This window comes from Grammomys surdaster, unplaced genomic scaffold (assembly GCF_004785775.1).
Source record: "Grammomys surdaster isolate TR1022 unplaced genomic scaffold, NIH_TR_1.0 437, whole genome shotgun sequence".
NCBI classification, from domain to species: Eukaryota; Metazoa; Chordata; class Mammalia; order Rodentia; family Muridae; genus Grammomys; species Grammomys surdaster.
Genome location: NW_021604856.1, coordinates 323,454 through 333,349, shown reverse-complemented (window position 1 = coordinate 333,349; position 9,896 = coordinate 323,454). Strand labels below are relative to the sequence as shown.

Below are 9,896 nucleotides of genomic sequence, written 5' to 3'. Positions count from 1 at the left end.
GGAAGGGGAAGGGGAAGGGGAAGGGGAAGGGGAAGGGGAAGAAGGAGGAAGAAGAGGAGGAAGGGGAAGGAGAAGGGGAAGGGGAAGAGAAAGGGAGAGGGAAAGGGGAAAGGAAAAGGTACTTGAATGAATTGGTTGATAAAATCTATGTGACATGGAATAACAATTTTTAAAAACTTAGAATCTGAACTCTCTCAAGAAGCCTGCAGCCATGTCTTGGCTGTATGCTAGCCTTTCTTTGGCATCTCTCTCTCTCTCCCTTAATGCTTGTGTTTCTTAACAAATTCTAAGCTTGCTTCATGAAGAATAAAATAACTAGAAGGTTTTTGACAATGATCTTTTTCCCCTGGCTCTCCCTTCCACAGCTACACCTGAGGTACTCTGATTCCTGGCAGGAGTCCCTCTGTATTCATTTGCATATGCTGTTCTGTCTACTTGAGAATCTGCTTTCACCCAGTCAACAGCTAGTGCAAGACCTCAGTTTAAACAGCTCAACACCACGAACGTATTACGCTGGACTCAGTAAGTTAACTTAAGCATACATTTTCACTTCCTCAGGGAAATCTATCCTTAACTGTACCCACATGAGAGCAAGTCCACCTTTTAAAATACACAACAACCACTACTTCAAATCCATAACATCTTTCACAGTTTATAATTATACACTATTTGTGTAGTTAATTTGCTTAATGTGTATTTTTTTTTTTTTTTGGTTTTTTGAGACAGGGTTTCTCTGTGTAGCCCTGGCTGTCCTGGAACTCACTCTGTAGACCAGGCTGGCCTCGAACTCAGAAATCCGCCTGCCTCTGCCTCCCGAGTGCTGGGATTAAAGGTGTGCGCCGCCGTCACCACCACCGGGCTTAATGTGTATTTTTAACAAAGTGAAAAGTATACTGCTTAGTTTTTGTTCCTGGTTCCTGATAGTTTCTAAGTCCCTAGAAATGTCCTAAGTGATGGGGGGAGTTTTTTGATATTCACAAGCAAGCTCCATTCTAATATATCTGAATGTGCGCTCAGGTGACTGAGACTCCTAGTGAGCTCCATTCTGACGGAAACAGGTATCACAGAAAGCAAACAGGCGAGTAAAGGATTAGAGCTTCCAGACCTTTGGGAAGTGAAAGGAGGATTGCTACTGAGTAGACGGCTTTATCAAAGCTAGTCACTTCTCCAAGCTCAGGAAGAGAACCAATTTCCAAAGTTCGGCAGCTTTACTTCCAACACGTGCTGCAGTCCAGTTCATTGTGCTCCTACCCCAGGCACCTGCTGATTTGTTTGAATACTTTTACTAAAATAAACTGTTAAACAAAACTGTAAAAGAGGAGACAGACTTGGACTAAGCATCTGCATAGTTTTACAGAGCAAACCATATGAGAGTACCCATCAACAAGCTATCACGAAGTCATCATCTCATCTACCTAAAAAGCAGGAAGACAAACAGCCACATCCCCAAAGAGCCAGTCTACGCATATGACAGAAATCCTTTGCTTTATCCTACACATGTAAAGCAGATTTAAAGGACCAATCTAATTTGTTCCTTATTTCTGCTTGCTTTAGCCTTTTCTGCTCAGCTCACTGGAACACTCATTCTAGTTACAGAAAGAGATGTTGCCAAATTACATATAAAAGTAAATCTATAACTCAATTTCTTTTCATTTTGTCTTTTGATAAAGTATCAATGTTTAACTGTACAAAATCAACAATGTTTGTGATTACCACTACTTAAAAGGAAATGCACAGAGAAAAGACTCACTGCATTTGCTACAAATTGTTTTGCTACATCAGTAACAACTAACTAGTCAACAAAGCAAAAGGCCAATGTGCTTATTCAGCACATAAAGAACTACAGATGACTATAGACAAAAGAGAATCAAACCAATTCTATTCTAGAACCACTAAATCACAATCCTGATGAAACAGCTAAATCCTGGCAAATTGCTGTTATTTTGTTTTTAAATCTATAATGATGATTTATCCAACTAAAAGTGCATTTGCCTTTTTCTTTCTTCCTGATACACAAATTCAAAATTATCAAATCCACCACTGTCAATATTTTCCTGAAAAAAAAAATAGCTAAAAGATTTCTGCAGAGGGTTCCTACAAGCAAGTCCTTAAAATGGTTCCTCCAAGTGAATTTACAAATTGTGAAGCTTTTACACACTCTCCAGGTGAACAAAGCAACGACAGCTGTTAACATCTATTGAACACTTTCTACAAGGCAGGAACTATTACTGGATGATGAAGACAACTCTATTAAGCAAGTACTCAGATTACCCCCACTTGCCAGCAAAGGAAACAGAAGTACAGAGAGGCTAAAGAGTTTGCCAAGGTCACAGTGCATTCTTACTATAGCTGAGTTAGAATTCAAAGGCAGCAGACTGACATCTGACCTTTCAAGCGGTAAGCCACACTGCTTCACACTGCTTCCGAACATCGTATCAGAGGAACATCGTATCAGAGGCAGTTTAACAGGTTCTATATCACTCTAAATTTTTTAATTAAAAACCTCAAAAAGTTTTAAAGAATCAAATTCAACTCAGCTCATTCTAAAAGGTCTACTGTTATGATTTAAAGTATGTTCTTCCTAACCACATACTCAAGATTATTAAGAGATTTCAGAGCTGAAAGAGAGGTAGGGCAGTATCAAATCAGACAACAACCAAAGACTTTACTCAGTCCTACTCTGAATTTTGCAGGACAGATATGCAAAGGTTTGGGAGGCTAAGACAAGAGGATTCCTGAGCTCAGGAGTCTAAGGCCGAGGGCTTGGATAACAGCAAGATTCTCTCTCCAAAAAAGAAGAGGATAAAGTGAAAGAGAGGAGAAGGAAGAGAAATGAAAAAGAAGGGGTGGAAAGAGGAAGAAAGGGAAAGGGATGGAAAGGGGGGAGAATGAAGTTGGTAGTTCTGTTGATGTATCTTGAGGTCAGTATCACAGGCCTTGATTATATTAGCTTTATAATCTCTAACAGAACTTAACTGAGAATATATAAGAAGACCCAGGTAAATATATAACCAACTGCGTTTTAACTGACATACTAAGGCAGTTTCATTTCTTTTTCAACAAAAGGTGCTCAAACAACTGATTATACACATAGAGGTAAAATGAAACTTACCTTAACTTCATACATACACAAAGTCAACTCAAATTTGTTTAATGAACCAAAATGTCAAAACTAAACCTAAAAATCTGTAAAAGGAAAATAAAAGCTAGACATGGTGATTGTATACTTAAAATCCCAGCACTTAAGAGTTTAGTCAAGAAGATGCCAAATGTGAGACCAGTTTGGGCCACATAACAAATAATAAGAAACAAAAAAAAACAAAAAAACAAACAAACAAAAAAAAAAGGCAAACTTGGTAGACCTGGTTAAGATAGGAAAAACCATAACTTGGGACAATCCAAACTTAAAACTTTCCAATGTTATTATTAAAGCTATATATAGGTTCAGAGATGGCTCAGCAGTTAAGAGTATTTGCTACTCTTGCAATTGACCTAGGTTCTGTTCTCCACACCCACATAGAGGCTTGCAACTTAACTCCAGTTCCAGTTCCAGTACCCTCTTCTGTCCCCCACAGGCACCAAGCAAGCATGTAGTGCACAGACATACATGTATGCACAACATTCATATACATAAAATAAAACTATCTTTTTTTTTTTTAGTTTTTCGAGACAGGGTTTCTCTGTATAGTCCTGGCTGTCCTGGAACTCACTCTGTAGACCAGGCTGGCCTCGAACTCAGAAATCCACCTGCCTCTGCCTCCCAAGTGCTGGGATTAAAGGCGTGCGCCACCACTGCCCGGCAAAACTATCTTTTTAAGACAAGAAAAACAAACAAAAATAAAGAAAATTAAAAGTCAGGTCAGCAAGACAACTAGGCAGGTAAAACAAAGCATTAGCAGTGCAAGCCTGACACCCGGAGTTCCAATTCCCAAATCCCATGGTGAAAGGAGAACCAGCTTTTTAAAGTTGTCCTCTGATTTCTACACACATCCACTGGCATGCATGCACGCACGCACACACACACACACACCCACGCGTGTACACACACACGGAAACATATGCACACAATAATGTTAATAAATTTTTTTAAATCTTTAAAGAAAACTGTCAAGGCCAACTGAAAAAAAAACTATTTGCAAACTATATATCCAGTAAAAAATGTATAACAAGAATATATTTTTGCCTGGTGTAGAGATGCATACCTTTAATCCCAGCACTCAGGAGGCAGAAACAGGTGGATTTCTGTGAGTTCTATCCAGGTCAGCCTGATCTACAAAGCAAGTTCCAGGCCAGCCTGGGATATTACACAGAGAAACCGTCTCAATAAAAAAAGAAAGAATCCTAGAAGACAGATGCAATGGCACACAGCTATATAGTGTGTCACAATCACAAAGTTGAGACCAACCTGGGCTACATAACAAAATCTGTCTCATAAAAGAAAAACACAGAGCATAACTAACATCCCATATATATGTGTATGTATGTATATATTTATTTATGTATGTATTAAATTCTAGACAATGTAAAACCAATGTGATAAAAAGTAGACCACTGCTTACCACTGCCTAGGGAACAGATAACTAACAGTTAACAGCAAAGGGTACAAGGAGACTTTTGAGAAATGAAATGGGCAGAGTGTGACAGTTAAATCATTTTAAATATTTGTCAAATCCTGTCAAATAGTTAAGATGATAAATTTTACTGTATCTTAAGTTTGCTCCAAAAGTAGCGAAAAATAAAGGAAACCCCCAATGACTTATAGGCCCTTGTCTCTTTTCCATTTGAGGCTGGTAGTTCCAAAACTCCTTCCCTGGCCAGCATCTCTGCAGAACAGCAGTCTTACATTTTAAGATGCCTAAGGCACTGTTTCTTATCCCCATTTCACTATATCCAAAATTAGTCCCAGGATCTCTTCCAGTTTCTCCACTTCCCAACACTTCCCTACACTTTCTTCCTACATTCTTATAAAAAGAGACCCTTTGGCACATCAACGTTAGGGTAACCCAGGGTCAAAACCACAGAGCCTTTAACTTCTTTTTTTTTTATATGGAATGGCAACTTCTTGCATATTCCTACTGGCCCATCCCTGTAACACCTTTCATAAGCTGCTCTGGAAAGTACCTGAAGAGTCCTAATATATTCTACTTCTGCCAGATTAATCTGAAGCTCTTATTTGTTTGTTTGTTTTTCTAGACAAGGTTTCTATGTAGCTATCCTTGAACTCCCTTTGTAGACTAGGCTGGCCTCAAACTCATCTGCCTTCCATGTGCTAGGATTAAAGACATGTGCCACCATCCCAGTTCTAAAGTTCATTTCTAACACTCAACTCTATCACTGCCCATATATTACAAAGTGAAAGCTGTTTCCTACTAAGATATTACTGCAGAGTTAAGTCTATTCAGAAGCAGGCTGGTTCCCACAACTCCAGTTCAATTAACTGTACCCCTAATCTATTATTTTATTTAATTTTGTATGTATGAGTGTTTTGTCTGCATGGCACCATGTGCCTGCCTGGTGCCTGGAAGCCAGAAGAGAATGTCAGATCCCCTGGAATTAAGAGTTAGGGAGATTCTAAGCTATCGTGTGGGTTCTGGGAAACAAACCCAGGTTCTCTGCAAGACCAAATGCTTTTAACTACTAAGCTATCTCTCCAGCCCTTTGCCCTAACATTTAACAAACCAAATGCTCCACTTGTGTGCCTTTGCTCACATTACTCTGTATAAGTAAGGGTCTTCACTTACCTAATCTTTTCCTATCAAAATTCATACTCTAAAGGCCTACTGAGAAAGGTTTCTCTTCGAAGGCCTCTACACTGTAATTACCCCATGTCTGCTGATACGGACTGGAGAGGATTTTCTTCTTACATTATATTTGTTCAGACAAATGAGACTTACTCTATTCTACCTGGCCTTGTGCTCTTATCTATGTGCTTGTTTTTATTACTCTGACCCTTCCTGTCCCACAACTAGACATGATTTTCAAGACTGGTACTCTAATTTTTTGTTCTGTCAGCCACCGGCACCCACCTCCCTCAGGAACTCTGTAGAGGATGAATTAATTCTGGTCTCATAATTAATATACAATGAAATAATAAACTAGCCACATTGAGGCTATTCAAAATAAATCAGGCAATATACTGCCTTCATCCTTTTTGTTGTAAGTTGGAATAGTGTACCAGATATTGCATTTTTGTTTCTATGAAGACGCAAGATACTTTTAAAGCAAGTCTTTCCCTAGAGCATTTTCATTATAACACTTCCCCACCTTCTGTTGTTGTTTTTATTTTTGTTTTTGTTTTTCAAAACCATTTCTCTGTGTACCCCTGGCTGTCCTCCTAGAACTCACTCTGTAGACCAGGCTGGTCTCAAACTCAGAGATCCACCTGCCTCTAGCTCTCCAGTACTAGAATTTAAAGGCAAGAGCCACCACCACCCAGCAACCCCCCACCTTTTTAATTTCTTGTTATATTAGAACAAAGAAGGGCACTGGTAAGGTGAGAGAATGAGATGAAAAAGAAATTACAACTTTTATTTCTCAAGTCCTTCCCACCCCACAGAACTTTTTCCTCTAAGGCCACTAGTCCTAACCAATACACTGGCATCCATCCATCTGTCTGTCCAGCTCTGGTTCCAAGGTCTTCATGCTTCCTCAAGTTTACAGGTATTGATAGCTTCTCAACAGTGCAGTCTTAGGAATATCACAATCCTGTTCCTTTTCTTAAGCCAAAATATCAACAATTTATCCATTTATTTCCTGCCAGGACTGCAACCGATCAAGCTCCATACCAAAATCCCTCATTCTACTTAGGATCAAAAACACTACCTTTCACAGCCTACCAAATATTACCATGCCATGTGCTTCAGCCGTCTCTGCTTGAGTTAGGCAGTCACTCCTGTCAATTCTTATTATCACTCAACTGAGATGCAGTCACTGGCATCTCTTGCCTCTTGAAGTATCTAACCCTTGACCTAACATCTCCTGTATTTCCTTCAGGTCTAATAACACAGAACCTATCTTCTCCTCCTGTATCTTTTACATGAAACCATGAAAATAAATATTGAGTGCTGCTTTCTATACTCCCCATTTATTAACCATATAGCTAATAAAGAGAGTAACAAAAGCTATTTTAAGTTGCCTGTGTATTCTTTCATATAGCATGTGAAATTTAGTAACCAAGTGGCCCTCTTGGTGAAGTAGTCAGCCAGCCAGTATAATCTGAAATATAGTATTGTTTTTACACTTCAACAATAACAATGTATCTTAAAGCTATCCTTTGCTATACATATAACCTTATCACTTATTAAAGACAAAAGCAAACTTACACAGTAATGAGGTGGCTATTCTTGTTTTTAAATAATGAATTCAATCTTGGCTGAATATTTGATACAGCAGGAAATAAAGCATGTTCAATATTTCTCAGATTTGATTAGTGTGAGGTTTTTATCAACATTTTTTTTAAATCTGTATTTATCTTATGTATCTGTATGGGTGCCTCAGTGTACGTATGTGCAACATGTGTGACCCTGGTGTCCATGGAGGTCAGAAGAGGGCATCAGATCCCCTTGAACTGTTGTTACAGATGGCTATAAGCTGTCATATGGGTGCTGGCAACTGAACTTAGGTCCTCTCAAAAAGCAGCAATAAGTGCTATTAACTGTTTAGAATTACTTTTAATTTAACCATGGCAAAGAAGAAAGCAGAAGTAGAATACAATAAATATAGATTCAAACCAGAGATCCGAAATAAAGTTAACTCTTATTGACAAAAAGTCAAAGCAAAAACATAGTTACAATGTTTTAGTACTAAGTTTATGACATTTAGCTATTTTTAATCCTACTGTTTTGGGACAGCAGGGTGGCTCAGTGATTTAAGGCACTGGCTACCAACCCTGATGACCTGAGTTCAATTCCCAAGATCCATGATATGACAGAGAGAACCGACTCCTACAAATTGTCATCTGTCTTCCATATACATACCTTGGTACAAGGGCTTCCCCTGCACAAATATATGTATGTGATAAACAGCATTTAAATTTTTCAAGTAAATAACAAAATATTACTATTTTTAATAAATCTTTTTTAATGCAATGATTCCAAACAATGGCTGCAATCAAACATGTAAGTTTTCTAGACTATCAACACACATGTTGGGTTTTTTTGTTGGGCTATTTTGTCTTGCCTTGTGAGAGACATCATTTTATTCATTTTTAGTTGAATGAACAGATTCTGGGAGCCAGCCACAATTGCTGGGCTACAGAATAGTAACTGTCAATACACTTCTAATGAAAGAATCTTTGAAAATAAAAGAGTAAATTACACATGTCAAGTTAAACAATCTGTTACTCTAACAGGTGCGATTAATCCAGAATGCAAACAAACTACCAACACCTGCAGTTCACCTTAATTAGAAGCTGAGCTTTGGCCAGGACCCACAGGCTAAACTACAACAGAAGTAGATTGTCTACAGCTATGGGTCTGGACCCCATGAGTTCACATAACTGAATGAGCAGGTTTCTGGATGCTCATCTACCAACATTCAATTCAAAATCAAGCCCATCATCGCTCCACATTGTCCTGGCAGTACTCAATCACGCTGTATCACACGATCTCACTGCAGCCCTGATTGTGAACACACACCGTGTGTGTTTTACAATGTGCACAATCATTTTTATTTACTTACTAAAACAACATTCACAGAAAAGACAATGTAGATTTGCAAACAATACTGCAGTCACTGTTACTTTCTAGTAGTACGGGCTTCTGGAATTTACCATCAGCAGGTGTCTTGCGTAAGCACTCTAGTACATTTACAGCCTAAGCAGGATTAGTTTTATCTTGTGCAAAAAAAAAAAGTCCTGCCTACTCACTCTGACATAAGGAACCAAAAGATGGCATAGAAAAGGGAAGTGGTGACTAGAATGTAGCAAAACAAGACAAAACTTTGAAAGAAGAGAAAGGCATCTTAAATAGTGGTTTAAGAATGCAAAATACTCCGCAGTTAAAATTTTGGAAAACAAAGTCACAACTTAAATTGACCAAATACTTTAAGGCTAAGTGATTCTGTGCAATTTGAAGCTCACTTTCTTTCCTCTATTTTGCATACCTTCTTACTATCTCAGAACAATTTTAATGTAGCCAAAACATTTGAAATTGTTTTCAAAATGAGTAAGGGAAACAGAGCACACCAACATTTATGACACATCACTACTGCTGTACCTTACAGCTGACCACTCAGAAGCTACTAGATTGTCTTTTCCAAACTTCCAAAAGGGCAGGAAAGTAAGGTAGGAAAAGAGAGGGAAAGAGGAAAGGAAAAAAGAATGCAATAAATAAAGATGCCTCACTCCTATAAACTAGCACTCAGGAGCCTGAGACAGATTTTGTGGCTTGCCCAAGTTACACAGTGTTACTGTCTCAAAAAGATGAACCAAGGAGATGCCTCAGCCAGTGCAAGTGCTTGCAACACATACCTGACAACATAAGCTCCAACATGTGTAACCATGTAAAAAGCCCAATGCCATGGCACACATCTCTAAGCCCAGAACTGCTACGAGAGATGGAGACAGGAGAATTGCCAGGAAATTCCTAGGCCAGTTAGCCTGAGGTATACAGTGCCACTATAGAAATAAAAGAGACCATGTCTCAAAAGAAAGAAAATGGCAAGAAACAACTCCTAAAAGTTGTCATCTGGCCTATGTACGTATGTACTTTAAGGTAACTATGTGAGATAGGTATTTTAAAATTGTTTATCTAATATCATTTCTCTGAGAATATACAGTATACCTTAAATTTATACAATAAACCTGGAGTGTGTGTGTGTGTGTGTGTGTGTGTGTGTGTGTGTGTGTGTGAGAGAGAGAGAGAGAGAGAGAGAGAGAGAGAGAGAGAGAGAGAGAG

The 9,896-nt window shown here is 38.6% G+C and overlaps 1 protein-coding gene across 1 annotated transcript in view; it reads right to left on the bottom strand.

Annotated features, from left to right (window-relative positions):
* Herc1 (HECT and RLD domain containing E3 ubiquitin protein ligase family member 1) overlaps positions 1–9,896 on the bottom strand; it is a 151,997-nt gene that overhangs the window by 134,612 nt on the left and 7,489 nt on the right. The gene's annotated exons all lie outside the window — the stretch shown is intronic.